Source organism: Salvelinus alpinus, chromosome 16 (assembly GCF_045679555.1).
Source record: "Salvelinus alpinus chromosome 16, SLU_Salpinus.1, whole genome shotgun sequence".
Classification (NCBI taxonomy): domain Eukaryota; kingdom Metazoa; phylum Chordata; class Actinopteri; order Salmoniformes; family Salmonidae; genus Salvelinus; species Salvelinus alpinus.
The window spans coordinates 30,452,852-30,480,171 of NC_092101.1; the positions used below are offsets into that span (position 1 = coordinate 30,452,852).

At 43.5% G+C, this 27,320-nt stretch overlaps 1 protein-coding gene across 2 annotated transcripts in view; it reads right to left on the reverse strand.

Moving 5' to 3' along the window:
* LOC139541341 (carboxyl-terminal PDZ ligand of neuronal nitric oxide synthase protein-like) overlaps nt 1-27,320 on the reverse strand; it is a 196,608-nt gene that overhangs the window by 134,872 nt on the left and 34,416 nt on the right. The window lies entirely within an intron of this gene.

Below are 27,320 nucleotides of genomic sequence, written 5' to 3' on the forward strand. Positions count from 1 at the left end.
CACAAACACAGTGAGGTACATCCTTGTGTTTTCACAGTGTGTAGCGGCCTGTCCTTGTTGTTAAAGAGACACCAGTGGCCTGCTCTCTCCTGCTATCTTATCAACTACTATAAACCACAAACAGTGCTGTGCTGCATTGATGAATGTTTTCACAGAGGGGTTATGTAGCAGGCCAGGCACCATTGTGTCTATTGTTTAAAGGATACGCACACACGGTGGCCCAGCTATCTAATCACCGTGGTCGTTTTTCAGCGGGAGAGGGGAGAGAGGGGAAGGAAAGTGGTTTCGAGAGAGAGGAGATGGAGAGGGGTGCAAGAGGGGAGCGAGAGGGGAGCCAGTGGGCCGCGAGAGGCATTCCATAGTCATAATGTAGGCCAGACGACACAGGAACTGTCGGCTAAAAGGGTCTTCTCAGGAGCAGCACAACTATTATGGTCTTAACCTCACACTGAAGGGTTATTGGGAAGGCAATTCCAGCTGCCAAGAGCCTCTGTGGATTGGAGTGGACTGGGATGTGGCTGCTGTTATAGGATGGTTGACTTAATTTACTCTGGCTATGAGGAGTATTTGTGGGAAATATTGTGGGGAATCTCCCATTCAAAGTAGCAGACCGAAAGCTGGAGAAAGTTTTAATTGTCAGTTTTCTGTCTGTATCGGTACTCCTGTCCACATTTTCTTTAGAGAACAGTTCCCTGACTGAGAAGTTATTTATTTCTCTCTGACGTTTCTCCTCTGGACCATTTTCCTTGAGGTGTAAGCTTTTAAACCTCTCCACAATGCATGGGTGGGTTCACAACTCTCCACCCGGTACGATGGATCCTGAAGAGTTTCTGGGCAGACAGATTGAGTGGTATGGGTAACTGTCCTGTCAATAGTCAAGACTTTTCAATTTCAGTTAAATACCAGCAGATAACCCCACTGTCAAAATCATTCTGACTCTGTGAGTGTTGACTGAGTGCTAACAGCACATTGTCGAACTGTTTAGCACTGAGAGGTGCTACCTCCCAAAACCTTCCTCGACTCAACTTCTAAATGTCTGACTGAGTGAGCACCCTTCTGACGGGTCTGTGTCATTGTCACGCCCTGACCGTAGAGAGCTTTTTATGTCTCCATTTTGGTTTGGTCAGGGTGTGATTTGGGTGGGCATTCTATGTTCATTTTCTATGTTTTGTATTTCTTTGTTGTTTGGCCGGGTGTGGTTCTCAATCAGAGGCAGCTGTCTATCGTTGTCTCTGATTGAGAACCATACTTAGGCAGCTTTTTCCCACATGGTTTTGTGGGTAGTTATTTTCTGTTTTGTGTTTCTGCACCTGACAGGACTGTTTCGGTTTTTGTTCATTTTCTTTGTTATTTTTGTTATTTAGTGTTCAGTTGAAATAAAAGCATGAACACTTACCACGCTGCGCTTTGGTCCACACCTTCTTCAACAGACGATCGTTACAGTCATAGATGTAATGGAATCTTCCACTTGACAGAACTCAATAAAAGATAAAAAACTTTTTAGAAAATATCCAAATGCAGAATACATTTGAATATTACGATTCAGTGAGCAGTTAGTCGCTTGTCTGCCAACAGGGCTAAAAAGTAAAGCTGGTGAACTTAAAACAATCCATTTTTTCTCTCATTCCTTTCTGTTAAGATTTAAATGACAATTTATCAAGCCTGTTCACACGGTTGGTTAACTGTGGAGACTCCTTTGGTGCCCAGAGAGTTAAGTAAATCAGCCTTTAATTTCCTTGCACCTTACGTGTGGAATGATCTACAATACACTTTAAAATTGGAGGAATTAGTGGCTCTAGGGCACTTCAGAGATTGTTAGGGGACCTTTTTACTGAAGAATGTGTCTGTTTTTTATGATTGTGTTTTGCTTTTCATGTATCGTTGTGTATAATTACATGTATTTTAATGTGTATATGAATGTGTAGTTTAATGTGTTTATTGTATTGTGATGTGTATAGATAGGTGTGCTATACAGGGCTCATCTGGTCTCAGCATTGACTCCGTGTCAAAATAAAGGTTAAATAAACTCTCTCCCTAAAATGCATCTTTGGCCGGTTCATAAACATTTCAGTGGGCTCAATTCCACACCCAACACTAGCAGTACTGCAATCCATTCTCTGCGTTGGTCTGCCTGGCCCCATCAGACGCCATACGTCACACCCCACACGTCACCACAGGGTGAAATCTGGTTGACACTGCTCCAAGAGAAGGGTGGTAATTGGCAGACTAAGAGAGAGGGGGAGAGTGAGAGAGACGAAGAGAGGAGAGGTGTTTTATTGGAGAGAGGCTCTTCATGCATTGTGTCTGTAAAGAAAAGATCCCTTCAACTGATAAAACGATTGAGAGAGAGAGATGGAAAGAGTGAGAGAGAATGTCTGTCCATTTGCCAGGTCCTAGTTGTTGTTAAAAAATATATTTTAACCTTTATTTAACTAGGCAAGTCAGTTAAGAACAAAGTCTTATTTTCAATGACGGCCTAGGAACAGTGGGTTAACTGCCTTGTTCAGGGAGAGAACAACAGATTTGTACCTTGTCAGCTCGGGGATTCAATCTTACAACCTTTCGGTTACTAGTCCAACGCTCTAACCACTAGGCTACGCTGCCGCCCCAATGACGGGCTGTGTTAGATATCACATCTGGGACACGACACACGTCTTTATTGCTAAAGCTACTCTGAGATTTCCTTCATTTTGAATAGTAGGCCTGGTTTGTCAATCACTCTCTTCCAGTATTTATGCAGTCTAATTTAAAAACATAAGGAAACAGAACTAAAGACAAGGCAGGTGTTGCTGTAATGTAGGCTAAATATGATGAAATCTCTCTTGCAAAACAGTTGTAGCAAAAGCCATTTACAAAGCAATTTACATTCACCAACTGTTCCTCAGTGATTCATATCATCCTGTGCGATATTTCATTGGTTGAACGCATATAACGTGCTTCTCTTCCATTATTTCTCTCGCTGTTGTCCCTTGAACAAATCCGCTCTGTGCAAATTAGAAATTCCTTAAAAGTGACGGACGGCATAATTATTGAATCTCTCCTCAGAGAGAGGAAACGAATCTATATTTCAGTCATTCCGCTGTAGCTTTCAGGGTTGAAGAACCCTCCCTGTCTCATACAACACAAAGTCTATGAATTAATTCTCTCACAACTGATGACGTTAGCCAGTGCTTGACTTGGACTGAAATAGGTGCTGGTAATCATTTTGGGTGCAGCTACTGTTTACATTTATGTGCAGGAGCTCCACAATACTTTTGAGCTAATATTCTATAAGAGGAACAGGAGCTCAAGCAGCGAGCCCGCTTCTCCTCCAAATCTGTCTCTGCTCTCCCCCGTGGAGCTGAGTGCTCAGCAGCCATAGGCTCAAAGTGGGAGGCGTGGTAACCAGAATGTGGGGCTAGTTTGGTCCGTGTTTACTCAGCACATAGCTAGAGAGAGCCTGAGTCTGACTGACACGTTGCTTTGATCAAAAGTCTGAGAGAGCTGGAAGAGCTAAGAAAGCTCCCTCAGAGGAGCTAGCGCCGCGGGCAGGTTAGCTACAGTAGCAGGAATCAGCACTCTAGAACTGGAACACTGACTACATTGACTGACTCATCAGAGTTCTACTGCAGGCCTGCTGACCAGTTGTGTCAACACTAGTGGATTTGAAGTTGAGGAAAATGCTTTTCAGCGCCTACTCTGACACTGACTAGTACAAAGTAAATCACACATATCTCAATATGAACAGATCGGGAATTTCAAAGTGTTTCAACTTACTCAACTTTCAAGAGATTACTTTTTCTGAGAAGGGATGCCCAGATAGAGGATAACCAAAACAAGATGGCAACTTCAAACAGCCTTCTATGTGTTTTGTAGCCAAAGCCTGTTCTCTCGCATGGCCAGAGCAGTTATGCCCTCGAAGTGTGTAGGCCTATCTCTGCTTGGTACCTTATCACTGTGCCCTAAACCTTTTGGCCTGTTACACTAGGCAGCTAAAGGAAGTATTCAGAACTACTGGACACCTACTGGACACTCCTTTTCAACTATTCGTACCCCTAATATAATCGCAAGCAACAAGAAAAACTAGACACGCACCTCTGGCAGCCCTGTAACGGTGGACCTGAGACAGGCAGGCTGACAGTGTAGAAATCCCTGTAATTGGAGAGCCGTCAAAGCTCAGCCTCTCTACGAGAAATGCATCAAAGCTGACAGCATTCAGTGGATTCCTCCCTGTATGCAAGGCCATTGGACAGTCAACGTTCTCTCTCTCTCTCTGACTCCCACGTCTGGGAGATACTGATGGTTTTATCTGACATGTTTCCACAAAAGCTTTTAATTGACAACCAATTCCATACAGTACAAGGTCAGGTTCCCTTTCCTGTGGGGGGCTTTAGTAACAGATACTGTCTGTCTGTGCAGACCAGGACAAATGTATATAACTCTCTCTAAACTCTCAATTTTCTTCCTCTACCTTCAGCTGTTACCCTACTCTGATTTGTCAGAGGTTACCTTGGTAACACTCCCGCTTTGTATTTGCATAATATGAAGAATAGTAGGGAATTGCAGGGGCGACAGGCGAGGAGGAAGTTCCCCTGTGTGACTGAAGAATCTGGCAGCTGTGATTGGAAAAGTATGGAAACTCTGAACAGGAAAGCGTAGGGTAGATGTGCATCTTTGTGTGCTATAGCCCCAGAGTAATCCAACTTTAACAACTACAGAGGGCCAGCACAAAAAAAAAAAAGTATATTTCTTGTGTGTGTTCATGTCTAGCAGACATTGGCAACAAACACTCTGTAGAACTTCAACTGAGGAAAGAGAGATGTGTGTGTCTTATAGGGAGTAATGTTGTCTCTGTCTGTCTGATAAGATAGGACACAGGGGAGACAGCGTGACAGATAGACAAGCTAACAGAGTTACCAGTCATTCAGTCCACACTTCTACAGGCTTAGTCAGGTCTCTACAACATAATACAACTGTATTAATATTAGATGTCGACCGATTATGATTTTTAAACGCCGATACCGATACTCATTTATTGTAGGACCAAAAAAGCCGATACCGATTAATCGGCCGATTTTATTTATTTATTTATTACAACAATACTGAATGAACACTTTTATATAATACATCAATAAAATCAATTTAGCCTGAAATATATAATGAAACATGTTCAATTTGGTTTAAATAATGCAAAAACAAAGTGTTGGAGAAGAAAGTAAAAGTGCAATATGTGCCATGTAAAAAAGCTAACGTTTAAGTTCCTTGCTCAGAACATGAGAACATATGAAAGCTGGTGGTTCCTTTTAACATGAGTCTTCAATATTCCCAGGTAAGAAGTTTTAGGTTGTAGTTATTATAGGAATTATAGGACTATGTCTCTCTATACCATTTGTATTTCATATACCTTTGACTATTGGATGTTCTTATAGGTACTTTAGTATTGCCAGTGTAACAGTATAGCTTCCGTCCCTCTCCTCGCCCCTACCTGTGCTCGAAACAGGAACACATCGACAACAGCCACCCTCGAAGCATCGTTACCCATCGCTCCACAAAAGCCGCGGCCCTTGCAGAGCAAGGGGATCAACTACTTCAAGGTCTCAGAGCGAGTGACGTCACTGATTGAAATGCTATTAGCGCGCACCCCGCTAACTAGCTAGCCATTTCACATCGGTTACACCAGCCTAATCTCGGAAGTTGATAGGCTTGAAGTCATAAACAGCTCAATGCTTGAAGCACAGCGAAGAGCTGCTGGCAAATGCACAAAAGTGCTGTTTGAATGAATGCTTACGAGCCTGCTGGTGCCTACCACCGCTCAGTCAGACTGCTCTATCAAATCATAGACTTAATTATAACATAATAACACACAGAAATACGAGCCTTTGATCATTAATATGGTAAAATCCGGAAACTATCATTTAGAAAACAAAACGTTTATTCTTTCAGTGAAATACGGAACCGTTCCGTATTTTATCTAACGGGTGGCAACCATAAGTCAAAATATTCCTGTTACATTGCACAACCTTCAATGTTATGTCATAATTACGTAAAATTCTGGCAAATTAGTTCGCAACGAGCCAGGCGGCCCAAACTGTTGCATATACCCTGACTCTGCGTGCAATGAACGCAAGAGAAGTGACACAATTTCCCTAGTTTAATATTGCCTGCTAACCTGGATTTCTTATAACTAAATATGCAAGTTTAAAAATATATTCTTCTGTGTATTGATTTTAAGAAAGGCATTGATGTTTATGGTTAGGTACATTCGTGCAACGATTGTGCTTTTTTCGCAAATGCACTTTTGTTAAATCATCCCCCGTTTGGCGAAATTGGCTGTCTTTGTTAGGAACAAATAGTCTTCACACAGTTCGCAACGAGCCAGGCGGCCCAAACTGCTGCATATACCCTGACTCTGTTGCACAGAACGTAAGAGAAGTGACACAATTTCCCTAGTTAAAAGAAATGTATGTTGCAATATTAACTAAATATGCAGGTTTAAAAATATATACTTGTGTATTGATTTTAAGAAAGGCGTTGATGTTTATGGTTAGGTACACATTGGTGCAACAACAGTGCTTTTTTTTCGCGAATGCGCTTGTTAAATCACCCATTTGGCGAAGTAGGCTATGATTCAATGATAAATTAACAGGCACCGCATATCATCAACCATGTGTTGTTAACTAGTAATTATGTTAAGATTGATTGTTTTTTATAAGATACGTTTAATGCTAGCTAGCACCTTACCTTGGCTCCTTGCTGCACTCGCATAACAGGTAGTCAGCCTGCCACGCAGTCTCCTCGTGGAGTGCAATGTAATCGGCCATGATCGGTGTCCAAAAATGGTTATTACCGATTGTTATGATAACTTGAAATCGGCCCTAATTAATCGGCCATTCCGATTAATCGGTCGACCTCTAATTAATATTGGCCTGGATGGTAGAAACTGATATTTTCAGTCAAGGCCACTGTAGTATATTTTTTCTAAAGGAAGTATAGACTGTCATATTTCAACCTATCTGCTAGCTCCATTGCAGTGGTGGGAAGGTGGTGGAACACTTACATAAAAAGAGCTATATACAGTACATGCAAATCATTATCAGGATTATCATTCATTCTCACAATAATGGATGACGCATCACAATCAACTTGATTTCCTATCAATCACTTCTCTCTGCACATGCCCCTGCAGAGAGAACTAGCTGTAGTCCATCTGTATTCTTGCATAGAGCTCAGTGACATAAAACCATGCACACGCACGCACACACACAGTTCATCTGCATTCCAGGGTACATCTCTACGACAGAGCGGCTGGCAGGAACAGATCCTCGACACTGTCCATGTTTGTTTCTGTTATCCCTGTCAGACAGTGTGCCTCTGCACACACACACACATAAGGCACACACACACAGGCACAAGCACGTATGAGCTTGCATACACTTTCATACAGAATTTAAAAACTTTAAATACACATGCCATACCTTTGTGCTACCTAGCTATCAACTGACAGTCAAATAATTACATTTACATTTAAGTCATTTAGCAGACGCTCTTATCCAGAGCGACTTACAAATTGGAAAGTTCATACATATTCATCCTGGTCCCCCCGTGGGGAATGAACCCACAACCCTGGCGTTGCAAGCGCCATGCTCTACCAACTGAGCCACACGGGACCAGTAAATAATGCAGTTCTGTCCAACTTCGTGAGATAAAACTTAGTAACTCGCTTCCTTCCTACTTTTCACATTAGTTCTGAGTTCCATTAGTGAGTACCTGCTTTGCAGTGGCACCCCATCTCATAGCTCGTCCCCAGCCCTGGGGCTTCTGATGATAAATTAATTAATTATTATTTAATTATCTTATTTTTTTATTATTATTATTATTAAAATATTATTTGTGCGACATTATTAAGAGGACATTACTTCTGGTTGATGGATCCATTTGTAGTGAACAGTAACACATCTTATTTAGATATTGTTAACTGTAAATTCACCCAGTACTGATGCACATTTAATGGAGTCGTTTCTCAAAAACAGGAATTAAAAAGATTAATTTGTCATAAACTAATATGGACATCAATTTAAGCATATTATTTCAGGTAGTCTCTAAGTTATAGCTACTGTAATGATTAACTAGGCTATATCATGCCAGGACTCCACACAAAACAATACTGTACGTAAAGGGATTTCAATTGGGTAGAATGTGTGAGGACTTTCAAGAAATTACATCATGACTTAAAGCTGCAATATGTCATTTTTTTGGCCGACCTGACCAAATCCACATAGAAATGTGAGTTATAAGGCCTCCCAAGTGGCACAGCGGTCTAAGCACTGCATCGCAGTGTTGCAGCGTCACTACAGCCTGGAGTTTGAGCCCAGGCTGTGTCACAACTGGCCGTGACTGGGAGTACCATTCGGCGGCGCACAATTGGTCCAGCGTAGTCCAGGTTAGGCCGGAGGGGCTTTCCTTGGCTCATTGCGCTCTAGCGACTCTTTGTGGCAGGTCGGGCGTCTGCAGGCTGACTTCGGTCGTCAATTGAACGGTGTTTCCTCCGACACATTGGAGTGGCTGGCTTCCGGGTTAAGCGAGCAGGTGTTATAAATCGCAGTTTGGCGGGTCATGTTTCGGGGGACGCATGACTCGACCTTTGCCTCTCCCGAGCACATTGGGGAGTTGCAACGATGAGACTAGATTGCTAGGAAATGCTGTAGCAATGCTCAACCAGTGTCGCTCATTCAGCCGACAGAAACTTTCAACCGGTTCTCCCCATTAAGCAGCTAGTTGGAATCAGAGGCCGAGCCTTCTCTGGTCTCTCCTCCTCCCGTTACGGGGTCTGAGACGCCGAAGCCTCCCACCATTAGCTCTGACAAATTGAAAACCCTAGTCATTGGCAACTCCATTACCTGCAGTATTAGACTTAAAACGAATCATCCAGCGATCATACACTGGTTACCAGGGGGCAGGGCTACCGACGTTAAGGCTAATCTGAAGATGGTGCTGTTTAAAGCTAAAACTGGCAAGTGTAGAGTGTATAGGGATATTTCTATCCACATCGACATCAACGATGTTAGGATGAAACAGTCAGAGGTCACATAGCTTCAGCGTGTAAATCAGCCAGAAACATGTGTCGGCATCGAGTAATTGTCTCTGGCCCCCTCCCAGTTAGGGGGAGTGATGAGCTCTACAGCAAAGTCTCACAACTCAATCGCTGGTTGAAAACTGTTTTCTGCCCCTCCCAAAATATATAATTTGTAGATAATTGGCCCTCTTTCTGGGACTCACCCACAAACAGGACCAAGCCTGGCCTGTTGATGAGTGACGGACTCCATCCTAGCTGGAGGGGTGCTGTCATCTTATCTACGAACATAGACAGGGCTCTAACTCCCCTAGCTCCACAATGATATAGGGTGCATCCCCATTGAGACAGTGTCTGTGCCTCGACCTAGGTTGGGCAAAACTAAACAAGGCGGTGTTCGCCTTAGCAATCTCACTGGAATAAAGACCTCCTCCATTCCTGCCATTATTGAAAGAGATTGTGATAACTCACATCTCAAAATAGGGCTACTTAATGTTAGATCCCTCACTTCCAAGGCAGTTATAGTCAATGAACTAATCACTGATCATAATCTTGATGTGATTGGCCTGACTGAAACATAGCTTTAGCCTGATGAATTTAGTGTGTTAAATGAGGCCTCACCTCCTGGTTACACTAGTGACCATATCCCCCGCGCATCCCGTAAAGGCAGAGGTGTTGCTAACATTTATGATAGCAAATTTCAATTTACAAAAAAACCCAGACGTTTTCGTCTTTTGAGCTTCTAGTCGTGAAATCTATGCAGCCTACTCAATCACTTTTTATAGCTACTGTTTACAGGCCTCCTGGGCCATATACAGCGTTCCTCACTGAGTTCCCTGAATTCCTATCGGACCTTGTAGTCATGACAGAAAATATTCAAGTTTTTGGTGATTTTAATATTCACATGGAAAAGTCCACAGACCCACTCCAACAGGCTTTCGGAGCCATCATCAACTCAGTGGGTTTAGTCCAACATGTCTCCGGACCTACTCACTGCCACAGTCATACTCTGGACCTAGTTTTGTCCTGTGGAATAAATGTTGTGGATCTTAATGTTTTTCCTCATAATCCTGGACTATCGGACCACCATTTTATTACGTTTGCAATCGCAACAAATAATCTGCTCGATCCCAACCAAGGATCATCAAAAATCGTGCTATAAATTCTCGGATAACCCAAAGATTCCTAGATGCCCTTCCAGACTCCCTCCGCCTACCCAAGGACGTCAGAGTACAAAAATCCGTTGAGGAACTCAATTTAACCTTGCACAATACCCTAGATGCAGTCGCACCCCTAAAAACAAACAACATTTGTCATAAGAAACTAGCTCCCTTGTATACAGAAAATACCCGAGCTCTGAAGCAAGCTTCCAGAAAATTGGAACGGAAATGGAGCTACACCAAACTGGAAGTCTTCCGACTAGCTTGGAAAGACAGTACCGTGCAGTATCGAAGAGCCCTCACTGCTGCTCGGTCATCCTATTTTTCCAACTTAATTGAGGAAAATAAGAACAATCCCCAATTTATTTTTAATACTGTCGTAAAGCTAAGTAAAAAGCAGCATTCCCCAAGAGAGGATGGCTTTCACTTCAGCAGTGATAAATTCATGAACCTCTAAGGAAAATATCATGATCATTAGAAAGCAAATGACAGATTCCTCTTTAAATCTGCGTATTCCTCCAAAGCTCAGTTGTTCTGAGACTGCACAACTCTGCCAGGACCTAGGATCAAGGGAGACACTCAAGATTTTTAGTATTATCTCTTGACACATTGATGAAAATAATCATGGCCTCTAAACCTTCAAGCTGCATACTGGACCCTATTCCAACTAAACTACTGAAAGAGCTGCTTCCTGTGCTTGGCCCTCCTATGTTGAACATAATAAACGGCTCTCTATCCACCGGATGTGTACCAAACTAACTTAAAGTGGCAGTAATAAAGCCTCTCTTGAAAAAGCCAAACCTTGACCCAGAAAATAGAAAAAACTATCGGCTTATATCGAATCTCCCATTCCTCTCTCAAAAAAAAAGCTGTTGTGCAGCAACTCACTGCCTTCCTGAAGACAAACAATGTATACGAAACGCTTCAGTCTGGTTTTAGACCCCATCATAGCATTGAGACTGCACTTGTGAAGGTGGTAAATGACCTTTTAATGGCGTCAGACCGAAGCTCTGCATCTGTCCTCGTGCTCCTAGACCTTAGTGTTGCTTTTGATACCATCGATCACCACATTCTTTTGGAGAGATTGGAAACCCAAATTGGTCTACACGGACAAGTTCTGGCCTGGTTTAGAAATTATCTGTCGGAAATATATCAGTTTGTCTCTGTGGATGGTTTGTCCTCTGACAAATCAACTGTAAATTTCAGTGTTCCTCAAGGTTCCAATTTAGGACCACTACTGTTTTCACTATATATTTTACTCTTGGTGATGTCATTCTGAAACATAATGTTAACTTTCACTGCTATGCGGATGACACACAACTGTACAATTCGATGAAACATGGTGAAGCCCCAAAATTGCCCTCCCTGGAAGCCTGTGTTTCAGACATAAGGACGTGGATGTCTGCAAATGTTCTACTTTTAAACTCGGACAAAACAGAGATGCTTGTTCTAGGTCCCAAGAAACAAAGAGATCTTCTGTTGAATCTGACAATTCATCTTTATGGTTGAACAGTCATCTGAAATAAAACTGAAGGACCTCGGCGTTACTCTGGACCCTGATCTCTCTTTTGATGAACATATCAAGACTGTTTCAAGGACAGCTTTTTTCCATCTACGTAACATTGCAAAAATCAGAAACTTTCTGTCCAAAAATGATGCAGAAAAATGTATCCATGCTTTTGTCATTAGACTACTGCAATGCTCTACAGTCGTGGCCAAAAGGTTTGAGAATGACACAAATATAAATTTTCACAAAGTCTGCTGCCTCAGTTTGTATGATGGCAATTTGCATATACTCCAGAATGTTATGAAGAGTGATCAGATGAATTGCAAAGTCCCTCTTTGTCATGCAAATTAACTGAATCCCCCAAAAACATTTCCACTGCATTTCAGCCCTGCCACAAAAAGATCAGCTGACATCATGTCAGTGATTCTCTCATTAACACAGGTGTGAGAGTTGACGAGGACAAGGCTGGAGATCACTCTGTCATGCTGATTGAGTTAGAATAACAGACTGTAAGCTTCAAAAGGAGGGTGGTGCGTGGAATCATTGTTCTTCCTCTGTCAACCATGGTTACCTGCAAGGAAACACGTGCCATCATCATTGCTTTGCACAAAAAGGGCTTCACAGGCAAGGATATTGCTGCCAGTAAGATTGCACCTAAATCAACCATTTATCGGATCATCGAAAACTTCAAGGAGAGCGGTTCAATTGTTGTGAAGAAGCCTTCAGGGCGCCCAAGAAAGTCCAGCAAGCGCCAGGACCATCTCCTAAAGTTGATTCAGCTGCGGGATCGGGGCACCACCAGTACAGAGCTTGCTCAGGAATGGCAGCAGGCAGGTGTGAGTGCACAGTGAGGCGAAGACTTTTGGAGGATGGCCTGGTGTCAAGAAGGGCAGCAAAGAAGCCTCTTGTCTCCAGGAAAAACATCAGGGACAGACTGATATTCTGCAAAAGGTACAGGGATTGGACTGCTGAGGACTGGGGTAAAGTCATTTTCCCTGATGAATCCCTTTCCGATTGTTTGGGGCATCCGGAAAAAAGCTTGTCCGGAGAAGACAAGGTGAGCGCTACCATCAGTCCTGTGTCATGCCAACAGTAAAGCATCCTGAGACCATTCATGTGTGGGGTTGCTTCTCAGCCAAGGGAGTGGGCTCACTCACAATTTTTCCTAAGAACACAGCCATGAATAAAGAGAGGCAGGGCTTTCTCTTATAGAGATCCATTTGTATGGAATGGTCTGCCTACCCATGTGAGAGACGCAGACTCGGTCTCAACCTTTAAGTCTTTATTGAAGACTCATGTCTTCAGTAGGTCCTATGATTGAGTGTAGTCTGGCCCAGGAGTGTGAAGGTGAACGGAAAGGCACTGGAGCAACGAACCGCCCTTGCTGTCTCTGCCTGGCCAGTTCCCCTCTCTCCACTGGGATTCTCTGCCTCTAACCCTATTACAGGGGCTGAGTCACTGGCTTACTGGTACTCTTCCATGCCGTCCCTGGGAGGGGTGCGTCACTTGAGTGAGTCGAGTCACTGACGTGATCTTCCTGTCCGGGTTGGTGCCCCCCCTTGGGTTGTGCCATGGTGGAGATCTTTGTGGGCTATACTCGGCCTTGTCTCAGGATGGTAAGTTGGTGTTTGAAGATATCCCTCTAGTGGTGTGGGGGGCTGTGCTTTGGCAAAGTGGGTGGGGTTATATCCTTCCTGTTTGGCCCTGTCCGGGGGTATCGTTGGATGGGGCCACAGTGTCACCCGACCCCTCGTCTCAGCCAGTATTTATGCTGCAGTAGTTTGTGTCGGGGGGCTAGGATCAGTCTGTTATATCTGGAGTATTTCTCCTGTCTTATCCGGTGTGAATTTAAGTATGCTCTCTAATTCTCTTTCTCTTGGAGGACATGAGCCCTAGGACCATGCCTCAGGACTACCTGGCCTGATGACTCCTTGCTGTCCCCAGTCCACCTGGCCGTGCTGCTGCTCCAGTTTCAACTGTTCTGCCTGCGGCTATGGAACCCTGACCTGTTCATCGGACGTGCTACCTGTCCCAGACCTGCTGTTTTCAACTCTGAGACAGCAGGAGCGGTAGAGATACTCTGAATGATCGGCAATGAAAAGCCAACTGACATTTACTCCTGAGGTGCTGACCTGTTGCACCCTCGACCACTGTGATTATTATGAGTTGACCCTGCTGGTCATCCATGAACATTTGAAAATCTTGGCCATGTTCTGTTATAATCTCCACCGGCACAGCCAGAAGAGGACTGGCCACCCCTCAACGCCTGGTTCCTCTCTAGGTTTCTTCCTAGGTTCTGGCCTTTCTAGGGAGTTTTTCCTAGCCACCGAGGATGAGGGGTTCTTTAGGTGAAGACAACACCATTAACTGAATGACCTCAGCATGAAGGAGGCCAATCTGAAGGGTGATACTTTCAGTCATGCGAGTCACAAGACCAGTTCCGAGAGGTTGTCCGTCCAGCGCATTAATCCTAAAGGGAGGATTAACAGGGATTAATTTTACCTTTAACTGTTCTGCCAATTGTTCAATGAAATGTTATGCAGCCCCGGAGTCCATTAGTCCCTCCACAAACTGAGTGACCCCATTAGCAGAAAGAGCCGGGATCCCAAACTGCCTTTTGGTAAAGTTCAAAAACGTAGAGGTGCTTACCCGGGCGGAAGTGGAGGGTTTGAGTAGGTGGTTACTCTCCACAATATAGGTACAGGTTCTCACGTAACCTCTAACCTCTCACGGGGCTATTGGACCGCGGTGGACAAGAGAAGGGCGCGGAAGACTCGCAGGCCATGGGCGACTGTATAGGTCTGCGGTCCACCAGTAGGTTGCCAATGGATATGGACATCCAGATGTATTGGTTTAGGTCCGTTTAATCTCCTCTGCGGGCCAGTTCGGTCTCCCGATTAAGCCCCCTCCGGTAGACTAAGGAGAGCTGATTCACTCCATCCACTGCCGGCAGCCATGGTACGGCACTCAAGGGCATACTCAGTGGTGGAGCGGTAGCCCTGTCGCAGCTCACATAACAGGTCCCTGGTGTGACGACCTGAAACTGAATGGTTGAACACCTCCTTGAAGAGGGCGTGGAAACGTGATTCAGAGGACAGATCAGAACTTTGAGCGGCCCACAGGGCTGGGACCCAATCCAGAGCTTTGCCTGTGAGTAGGGAGATGACAAAGTCCACCCTGTCTTTGTCAGAGGTGAAGTCAGTGGGGTGATGGTCTATGTACAGGTTACACTGCATGAGAAATCCTTGACATTTCCCTGGGGAGCCGTTGTATATATTAGGCATGGATATGGGGGAGATGAACGAGAGGAGACTGTGGCACCTGATATCGGTGAAGCAGGAATGAACTGGCGAAGGAGGTCACAGAGTTCATTGATTAGTTCCTCCTGTTGGGCCAGACGTAGCTGCAGCGCCGCTGAATCCATCTGTCGTTTTTGCTGAGGTATTCTGTAATAAACACGAGGGGAGACAGAGAGCTGGTTTCAAGCACAGGGCGCAGCAGGTGTTAATTGAAAAGGACCACAGGAGGAGGCAGGTAGCTGGGTCCAGGGGCAGGCAGAAGGTCATACACAGGGGGTCCAAAAGGGCAACAGTACAGGCAGGGAATAGGCGTTGTTAGTGAGGCAGGCAAAAACTATCATACACAGGAGGATTAACCCATGGGAAAACCAGCGCCCCGAAAGACATGTGTCACAAAACAAACAATACCTCACAGTGATGGGGTGAAAAGAACTGAACTAAATAGTGTGTGATAATGACATACAGGTGTGTGAACAGGTGATTAGAATTCAGGTGATTGGGATCTGGAGAGTGAGCTGCGTTCAGGGGATCTAGTTGAGACTGTGAGCTGGAAAGTGGGCTGGAAAGTGATCTACGTTCAGGGGATCTACGTGTTTGAGGGTGTTAGTTGGAAGCAGATGTTACAGGTACAATGATTCTCTACACTTTAGTTGCTTGTTTTTTCACATAAACAGAAATTAGGTGAACTATTAGAATTTTTGCAACCAGGAAATGGTGGAGCTATTTCTGCATAATGCATCTTTAAAGAATTAATCTCTGTACACAAGAAACAGGACCCCTTCTCTTATGCAAATATTCAAACCTCACCTGTCACTTCCCCAGGTCCATTCTCCTGGTGTGGAAAGACAAATTATCCAACCATATTCACTGTCCAGTCAAACACAATCACATCCCATTGTAATTTCCAATGAAAACAGCGTATGTTCTTCTAGCTAACAAATCAAATCAAGTTTATTTTATATAGCCCTTCGTACATCAGCTAATATCTCGAAGTGCTGTACAGAAACCCAGCCTAAAACCCCAAACAGCAAGCAATGCAGGTGTAGAAGCACCCCTCTGGCTTGATAAACATGCGAGGCAAACAAGTTTTGATTGATTTCAGAGCCAGTTATTTCTTTATTTCTTACATTTTTCTTTACCCTGTTTTCTCCGCAATTTCGTGGTATCCAATTGGTAGTTACATTCTTGTCTCATCGCTGCAACTCCCATACGGACTCGGGAGAGGCGAAGGTCGAGAGCCGTGCATTCTCCGAAACACAACCCAACCAAGCCGCACTGCTTCTTGACACACAATGCCCACTTAACCCGGAAGCCAGCCGCACCAATGTGTCAGAGGAAACACTGTGCACCTGGCGACCGTGTCAGAGTGCACTGAGCCCGGCTCGCCACAGGAGTTGCTAGTGCATGATGGGACAAGGACATCCCTGCCGGCCAGACCCACCCCTAACCCGGACGACGCTGGGCCAATTGTGTGCCGCCCCATGGGTCTCCTGGTCACGGCCGGCTGCGACAGAGCCTGGACTCGAACCCAGAATCTCTAGTGGCACAGCTAGCACTGACCACTGCGCCACTAGGGAGGCCGGCAGTTATTTCTAGGTGTATCAATAATGATATCTGCTTCAACTAACATGATCAAGAAGTGTATCACATGCTCGATGAGTCAAAAGAATACAACTGTGCCTCTTTGGGGAATGAAAGTAATTTACCTCTGATCCACACTCATCTCCAAGCAGGGAACAAGGCACATAGCCCTTATGGGATATATAACGGCCAACTGGAAACCAAAATATGGGGCACACATCTCAAGAATAACATAAACTACTCAATATACACCACACTGATATCATGTCTGAGTGCTTTATATGCAGCACACATACTCATTCCACATATAACAACTCTACTTCACTTCACCCTACCTACATGTACAAATTACCTCGAATAACCTGTACCTCCGCATACTGACTCGCCACCAGTAACCCCTGTATATAGCCTCATTATTGTTATTTTATTGTGTTACTTTTTTTTTTCTACTTTCTTAACTCTATTTCTTGAACTGAATTGTTGGTTAAGGGCTTATAAGTAAGCATTTCACGGTAAGGTCTACTATAATAAGGCTGTAATGTAACAACATGTAGAAAGTGTCAAGAGGTCTGATAACTTTCAGAATGCACTGCAGCTGGTGTCTGGGAAGCCACTTAGACCTGGGTGTTCCTCTTTTACCACAGCCATGGGGGGGGGGGGGGGGGGGGGTTCAAAGCAAATAAAATGACATTTTACTTGTCATAGGCGCTGAATATTTTATTTGCTTTTATGCTGAAAGTTATCAGACCTCTTGACACTTTCTACATGTTGTTACATTACAGCCTTATGATAACCCTACCTACAGTTGAAGTCGAAAGTTAACATGCACCTTAGCCAAATACATTTAAACTCAGTTTTTCACAATTCCTGACATTTAATCTGAGTAAAAATTCCCTGTCTTAGGTCAGTTAGGATCACCACGTCATTTTAAGAATGTGAAAAGTCAGAACAATAGTAGAGAGAATGATTTATTTCAGCTATTATTTCTTTCATCACATTCCCAGTGGGTCAGAAGTTTACATACACTCACATTTGTGGAGTGGTTGAAAAAAGTTTTAATGACTCCAACCTAAGTGTATGTAAACTTCCAACTTCAGCTGTACATATTACCTCAACTAACCTGTGCCCCCGCACATTGACTCATTTACATTTACATTTAAGTCATTTAGCAGACGCTCTTATCCAGAGCGACTTACAAATTGGTGCATTCACCTAATGACATCCAGTGGAACAGCCACTTTACAATAGTGCATCTAAATCTTTTAAGGGGGGGGGGGGGGGGGGGCAGAAGGATTGCTTTATCCTAGGTATTCCTTGAAGAGGTGGGGTTTCAGGTGTCTCCGGAAGGTGGTGATTGACTCCGCTGTCCTGGCGTCGTGAGGGAGTTTGTTCCACCATTGGGGTGCCAGAGCAGCGAACAGTTTTGACTGGGCTGAGCGGGAACTGTACCGGTACCCCCTGTATATAGTCTCTCTATTGTTATTCTACTGCTGCTCTTTAATTATTTGTTACTTTTATTTCTTATTCTTATTCGTATTTTTTTTTAACTGCATTGTTAGTTAGGGGCTCGTAAGTAAGCATTCTAAAATGTATTAAATTGTTTTTTCCCCCCTCATCAATCGACACACAATAACCCATAATGACAAAGCAAAAACAAGTTTTTAGACAATTTTCCAAATGTATTAAAAATAAAAAACAGAAACATATTCAGACCTTTTACTGAGTACTTTGTTGAAGCACCTTTGGCAGCGATTACAGCAAAAAGCTTGGCACACCTGTATTTGGGGAGTTTCTCCCATTCCTCTCTGTAGATCCTCTCAAGCTGTCAGGTTGGATTGAGAGCGACGCTGCACAGCTATTTTCAGGTCTCTCCAGAGATGTTCGATCGGGTTCAAGTCCGGGCTCTGACGGGGCAACTCAAGGACATTCAGAGACTTGTCCCGAAGCCACTCCTGCTTAGTCTTGGCTGGTCGCCTTTCCAAATCATGTCCAATCAATTTAATTTACCACAGGTGGACTCCAATCAAGTTGTAAAAACATCTCAAGCATGATCAATGGAAAAAGGATGCACCTGAGCTCAATTTAATTTCAAGTCTCATAGCAAGGGGTCTGAATACTTATGTAAATAAGGTATTTCTGTTTTACATTTTTGGGGAATTTGCAAAAACTGATAAAAATCTGTTTTTGCTATGTCATTATGGAGAGAGAGAGAGAGAGAGACTGTCTGTACATTCGTCACTGATTCACGCTGACGTACCATCACTTCAGAAGGATGAGTCTGGCTATGGGCTTTATCAACACCTTCAAACACTACTCCTGACATCCCAGATCACATAGTGACTGAGCCAGCTCAGATATGCTTCTGTTAACTGCAGCCATTGTGTGCTATGACCACAGAGCTGGGTTTAAACAGCCAGTGTTTTGCTGGGCACAGAGCATGATTAAACACTGTAATCATCATCCAATTATAACACTCTAAATGGGTTGATGGTGAATTATTTGGAGTGCTTGACTTGACATGTTATAGCCCAGCCCTGCCATTACCCAGACCATCAGTGATAACACTTAAGACAGAGATCACACTAGGTCAAATCTCAGCTGAGACATATTGGCTGGCAGACCACAACGGAACGCAATATCAAATGAGCTGACTGTATTACACAACAACAACAACACTGGTCACAATGCTGTCATTATACACTTCATAACAGAGGGAAATGCTGGACAAAAGGATATTGACGATGAAGATTAATAGGCTATAAGTTGTGTTTACATAGGGGCAATTCTATGGTAACAGAGAAATGCTGAGACTAAAATTTGTCACAAAGAAAAACCAATGATTGCAAAATCAAACAAACCACACAACTCTATGCACATGTAACGGTAGTCGTCATATTCCTCCTCCTCGGACGAGGAGAGGCGAGAAGGATCGGACCAATACGCGGAGTGGTTAGTGTTCATGATGAATGATTTATTATAACGGAAAAACTGAACACTGAAAATACAAAACAAATAAACGAAGTGCAGAAAACAGATACAGTACCGTGTGGTGAAAAACACAAACACGGAAACAAACACCCACCAAACACACGTGAAACCCAGGCTGCCTAAGTATGATTCTCAATCAGGGACAACGATTGACAGCTGCCTCTGATTGAGAATCATACCAGGCCGAACACAAAAATCTCAACATAGAAAATCAACCATAGACAAACCCACCCAACTCACGCCCTGACCAACTAAAATAAATACAAGACAAAGGAAAACAGGTCAGGAATGTGACAGCACAAGGACTACTTTTAAGAATTTCCACCGAAAACTTTACAACACATTTCCTTGAAGAACAGTTCAAATGTAAAGTTTGGTAACAGAATGATGCCACAAACAGCAAACCGTCATTCTGTTAGCAAACTTTCTTCAAGTAAATGTTTTTTTATGAATTTTTTTAATGAAATTCTTAGAAGTAGTCATTGTGCATACAATGGTATGGTTTGCAATAATTGGTCAAGTGAGTCTCAGCATCACTCTGTTACTGTGGAATTGTCCATAGTGCTTTTAACTAAGTGTCAGCCAGATCCTACAAATGTGCATCCACTTCATAGTTATGACTGTAGACCGTAACTGGAATATTGGGGATCTTTGGATGAACTTGGTAGCTTGTCATGTAGTTCTAGCTGTATCAATGGCCTGGGGATTCTGAAAGCATTGATTCTGAGTCTGTGTAATAGGATGAAAGCAGGCATTCTACTGAGGCCCTAATTCTGAAGAGACATGATAGATTACACTTCTATCTGAGCTAGTAACTTCCCTCCATTGACTGGCTCTGCTGTGAAATAATTATCCAGTAGTAATCCTCTGAAAGGAGAGGTTCAAAGACCTGGCAGGCACGCAGGAGCAGAGGAAGCCAGACCAAAAATACTAGATTAATTGATCTTTAGTATAGAGGCCCAAGATACATGGTTTCAAACTTGCTGACTTAGTTTTGGGTAGCTGTTGGTCGTCTGTAGAGATTTAGGATCAGCTTACCCAAAGCTATTATGGAGCGTTAACTCAAAACTGACCTTAAATCAGTGTGTAGTGGCAACATCAGTCTACTGCCCAAGCTCTAAACAGAATTAGCTATGAGGCAGGCAAAAGTACACTACAAGTATGTGGACACCTGCTCTTCAAACATCTCATTCCAAAATCATGGGCATTCTTATGGAGTTGGTCCGCTTTTGCTGCTATAACAGCCTCCACTCTTCTGGGAAGGCTTTCCACTAGATTTTGGAACATTGCTGCGGGGACTTGCTTCCATTCAGAAACAAGAGCATTAGTAAAGTCGGAACGCAGTCTGCGTTCCAATTCATCCCAAAGGTGTTCGATGGGGTTGAGGTCAGGGCTCTATGCAGGCCAATTAAGTTCTTCCACATCTCAACAAACCATTTTCTATGGACCTCGCTTTGTGCACGGGGGCAATGTCATGCTGAAACAGGAAAGGGCCTTCCCCACAAAGTTGGAAGCACAGAATCGTCTAGAATGTCATTGCATGCCGTAGCGTTAAGATTTCCCTTCACTGAAACTAAGGGGCTTAGCCCGAACCATGAATAAAAGCTCCAGACCATTATTCAACCTCCACCGAACTTTACAGTTGGCACTATACATTTGGGCAGGTAGCTTTCTCCTGGCATCCGCCAAACCCAGATTTGTCCGTCGGACTTCTAGATGGTGAAGAGTTATTAATCACTCCAGAGAACGCTTTCCACTGCTTCAGAGCCCAATGGTGGCGAGCTTTACACCACTCCAGCCCACGCTTGGCAGTGCGCATGGTGATCTTAGGCTCGTGTGCGGCTGCTCGGCCATGGAAGCCCATTTCATGAAGCTCCTGACAAACAGTTCTTGTGCTGACGTTGCTTCCAGAGACAGTTTGGAAATTGGTAGTGAGTGTTGCAACCAAGGACAGACTTCAGCACTCGGCGGTCCTGTTCTGTGAGCTTGTGTGGCCTACCACTTCGAGGCTGAGCCGTTGTTGCTCTTAGACATTTACACTTCACAATAACAACACTTACAGTTGACCGGGGAAGCTCTAGCAGGACAGAAATTTGACAAACTGACTTGTTGGAAAGGTGGCATCCTATGACGGTGCCACGTTGAAAGTGTGCTCGATTTTATCTACCTGTCAGCAACGGGTGTGGCTGAAATAGCCAAGACTCTCATTTGAAGGGGTGTCCACATGCTTTGTATACTGGTGTATATTGTGGGCCAGCCAGGTAAACATTTTAAAACCAGTTAACACTGAGAAGCATTGGAGTATCTATGAGGGACATGAGCAATGGTTCACTCAGGAGAGAAGAGAACAAGTTCATTCAACTGTCTAAATAGTGTATCCAATATGACTGCCAGCCCACTTCCCTCCTGATTCTTATTCCTCGGACATATCCAATCAGAGAGAAAGTCGTGGCTCTGGTTAGTGGAGAAGTGATTGGCATTCTCAGTGTCACCAGTGAACGTGTGAATAATTATGTATATAAACAGTGTTATCGGAGCGGATAGCGTATGACAAGCAGAGAGAGATGAGGGAATGAATCATGCTATGGAGTGCCATGGAGCTACCGGTCACGAGCTCATCCTATTCTATTAGAGAACAATCACAATCTAATGGGAAGGCCATATTACTAGCGGAGCAATACGATAGGCTTCTGCCTCCCTACACCCAACACCACAATGATCGAATGCACACACATACACCCTCCCTCTTTCAAAAACCACTATAATCGAGGGCTTTACTTCTGCTGTCCAGTACTCTACTGCTACTGCCAACCCATGATCCATTACTGCATGAACAATGGGGAAGGGGAGTAGGGAATGAAAAAGGGAAAGGAAATAAAGGAATAAGGGGGAGGGCACTTTGACATTTAACTAAAAATGTTTTATGTATTTTGGTATTGGTGCCCGTTTCACACCATTGTGTGAGCTGCCTCGTTAAACCCTTCCTATTATGGATTAGATAAATAATGGTTCTTGACTAACGGTATACTGCGGTATGGTAGAAGTGGAGACATAGAGGTTAAATAGTTGACAATGTTTTAGAGCAGGTATTCCCAAACTGGGGTTGCGCGATTGCCGTCGGGGGTATGCTAAATAAAAATGTGATTTACATTTCAAAAAATATATATTGATGTTTTTTTTAACATCTTTTTTCTTCACATTTTCAAGCAGTCCATTTATATTTTCCAACGGGGCTATACATTTGGGTGAGGTTTCTTTCTCGCCCGAGTAGCCTCGTTTCACTGCCAAAAATAAAATTAAACCATCTAGTGTTCAGCGAAATAACAACACAATGTCATATACAGGTAGCCTAGTCAAATAATTAACAACCAATCACATAAACCGTTACTCTCTCGCGGGAATTCCACTAACTGCCTTGTATGTAGCCAAACGTAGCTGCTGCTCATGTTGGTATCTGTACTGATGGCGCAAAAGCTATGACAGGGAGACAGAGCGGAGTGGTAACGCACGTGCAAGCAGTTGCTCCCGACACCACTTGGGTACACTGCAGCATCCACCGAGAGGCTCTTGCTGCCAAGGGAATGCCTGACAGCTTGAAACACGTTTTGGACACTACAGTGAAAATGGTTAACTCTGTTAAAGCAAGGCCCCTAAACTCTCGTGTATTTTCTGCACTATGCAATGATATGGGAAGCGACCATACAGAAGTGCGCTGGTTATCAAGAGGCAAAGTATTGACACGTATTTTTTTAAATTGAGAGACGAGGTTAACATTTTCTTAATTTTCACTTGTCTGAACGTTTGCATGATGACGAGTTTCTCACACGACTGGCCTATCTGGGTGATGTTTTTTCTCGCCTGAATGATCTGAATCTAGGATTACAGGGACTCTCCGCAACTATATTCAATGTGTGTGCGGGACAAAATTGAGGCTATAATTAAGAAGTTGGAGCGCTTTTCTGTCTGCATTAACAAGGACAACACACAGGTCTTTCCATCATCGTATGATTTTTGTGTGCAAATGAACTCAATCTTATGGACAATGTCAAATGTGATATAGCGAAGCACCTGAGTGAGCTGGGTGCGCAACTACGCAGTTCCTTTCCCGAAACGCACGACACAAACAACTGGATTTGTTATCCCTTTCATGCCCTGCCTCCAGTCCACTTACCAATATCTGAACTAGAGAGCCTCATCAAAATTGCAACAAGTGGTTCTGTGAAAAATGAATTTAATCAGAAGCCACTGGCAGATTTGTGGATTGTGCTGCGCTCAGAGTATCCTGCCGTGGCAAATTGCGCTGTTAAGACACTGATGCCCTTTGCAACCACGTACCTATGTGAAAGTGGATTCTCGGCCCTCACTAGCATGAAAACTAAATACAGGTACAGACTGTGTGTGGAAAATTATTTAAGAGACTCTCCAATACAACCCAACATTGCAGAGTTATGTGCATCGTTTCAAGCACACCTTTCTCATTAACCTGTGGGGAGTTATTCACAATTTGATGAACAAATAAGGTTTTACATGTAAGAAGGTTAAATAAAGAGCAAAATTATTGATTATTATAATATTATTATTTGTGCCCTGGTCCTATAAGAGCTCTTTGTCACTTCCCACGAGCCGGGTTGTGACAAACTCACACTCATTCTTATGTTTAATAAATGTATCGTATGGTGTGTGTGTGGCAGGCTTACAATGATGGCAAAAAACAATATTCGAGAGTGCGCTGTCCCTGGTGCTAGAGGGGGTACGCAGCTGGAGGTTGAATGTTTGAAGGGGTACGGGGCTATAAAAAGTTTGGGAACCACTGTTCTAGAGTATTGTAAGAATACAAAAGAGTACCAAAAGAGTACTTCACTTTGGTCACAGGCCATTTCCATGTAAAAGGACCTATAAGCACCAACATGTGAAGCTTTTTTATTCTAAATACATTTTTATTGTTTAAAGAAATTATGAAAGCGATTGCTGTGTTTTTTCACTATCTAATCAGACAGAGAGCTGGTTTCAAGCGCAGGGCGCAGCAGTTGTTAACTTGTAAATGACCACAGGAGGAGGCAGGTAGTTGGGTCCAGGGGCTGGCAGAAGGTCATACACAGGGGGTCCAAAAAGGCAACAGTACAGGCAGGGAAAAGGTTAGAAACGTTGTCCGGGAGATCATGGATTAGGTTGAGACAACAGGAACTCCGATAGGCTAAGGTACAGGCAGGGAATAGGCAAAAGGCGTCGTTAGTGAGGCAGGCAAAAACTATCATACACAGGAGGACTAAATTACGGGGGAAAACAGCGCTCCGAATAGAAGAGTGTCACAAAACAAACAATACCTCACAATAATGGGGTGCAAAGAACTGAACTAAATAGTGTGTGATAATAACATACAGGTGTGTGAACAGGTGATCAGAATTCAGGTGATTGGGATCTGGAGAGTGAGCTGCGTTCAGGGGATCTATGTGTTTGAGAGTGAGAGCTGGAAGCAGACGTTACAGTACAATGATGAACTATTTGTTCTATTTGTATTTGTTTTGTCTATTTGTTTAAAATCTATCACTTGATGGTTTAATTTCAGAGGAAAATAATCATGTTTTCTTGCAAAATTCTATATATCCACCTAACTCTCTGATAAATAAGTAGTAGTGCTAGGTTTGACACAGTCAAATGAAACAAACAACTATATTTTTTATCAAATTTACCAATTATACATTTGTGACATCAATATAAATTATAATTAAATACAGTAATATTGTAACGTTCGTCGTCGGGAGAAGGAGAGGATGACCAAGGTGCAGCGTGGTAAGTGTTCATTATTTTAATAAAACAACCGAACACTGAACAAAACAACAAAAACGACAAACGAACAGTCCTGTAAGGTGACGAAAAACACTAAACAGAAAATAATCACCCACAACTCAAAGTGGGAAAACAGGCTACCTAAATATGGTTCTCAATCAGAGACAACGATAGACAGCTGCCTCTGATTGAGAACCACACACGGCCAAACACAAAGAAATAGACAACATAGACATACAAACATAGAATGCCCACCCACATCACACCCTGACCAAACAAAAATAGAAACATAAAAAGCAATCTATGGTCAGGGCGTGACAAATATGATATATGTAAAATATTTACATTTCACGTTTTAGTCATTTAGCAGACGCTCTTATCCAGAGCGACTTACAGTTAGTTTATTCATCTTAAGATGGGTGAGACAACCCCATATCACAGTCAAATATACAGGATACAAACAATCCAGAAGGACAACCATCTCTGCAGCACTCCACCAATCAGGCCTTTATAGTAGAGTGGCCAGACAGAAGCCACTCCTCAGTAAAAGGCATATGACAGCCCGCTTAGAGTTTGCCAAAAGGCACCCAAAAGACTCTGACCATGAGAAACAAGACTCTCTTGTCTGATGAAACCAAGATTGAACTATTTTGCCTGAATACCAAGGGTCACGTCTGGAGGAAACCTGGCACCATCCCTACGGTGAAGCATGGTGGTGGCAGCATCATGGTGTGGGGATGTTTTTCAGCAGCAGGGACTGGGAGACTTGTCAGGATCGAAGGAAAGATGAACAGAGCAAAGTACAGAGAGATCCTTAATGAAAACTTGCTCCAGATTTCTCAGGACCTCAGACTGGGGCGAAGGTTCACCTTCCAACACGACAACGACCCTAAGCACACAGCTTAGGGACAAGTCTCTGGATGTCCTTGAGTGGCCCAGCCAGAGCTCAGACTTCAACCCGATCAAACATCTCACCTGAAAATAGCTGTGCAGCGACGCTCCCCATCCAACCTGACAGAGCTTGAGAGGATCTGCAGAGAAGAATGGGGGAAACTCCCCAAATACAGGTGTGCCAAGCTTGTAGCGTCATACCCAAGAAGACTTGAGGCTGTAATCGCTGCCAAAGGTGCTTCAACAAAGTACTGAGTAAAGGGTCTGGATACTTATGTAAACAATTTCCATTGTTTTTATTTTTATACATTTGCAAAAAAAATATTGAAACTGTTTTTGCTATGTCATTATGGGGTATTGTGTGTAGATTGATGAGGAGGAAAAACAACGTAATACATTTTAGAATAAGGCTGTAACGTAACAAAATGTGGAAAAAGTCAAGGGGTCTGAATACTTTCCGAATGCACTGTAGGTACAGTGAGGGGAAAAAAGTATTTGATCCCCTGCTGATTTTGTACGTTTGCCCACTGACAAAGAAATGATCAGTCTATAATTTTAATGGTAGGTTTATTTGAACAGTGAGAGACAGAATATCAACAAAAAAATCCAGAAAAACGCATGTCAAAAATGTTATGAATTGATTTGCATTTTAATGAGGGAAATAAGTATTTGACCCCTCTGCAAAACATGACTTAGTACTTGGTGGCAAAACCCTTGTTGGCAATCACAGAGGTCAGACGTTTCTTGTAGTTGGCCACCAGGTTTGCACACATCTCAGGAGGGATTTTGTCCCACTCCTCTTTGCAGATCTTTTTCAAGTCATTAAGGTTTTGAGGCTGACGTTTGGCAACTCGAACCTTCAGCTCCCTCCACAGATTTTCTATGGGATTAAGGTCTGGATACTGGCTAGGCCACTCCAGGACCTTAATGTGCTTCTTCTTGAGCCACTCCTTTGTTGCCTTGGCCGTGTGTTTTGGGTCATTGTCATGCTGGAATACCCATCCACGACCCATTTTCAATACCCTGGCTGAGGGAAGGAGGTTTTCACCCAAGATTTG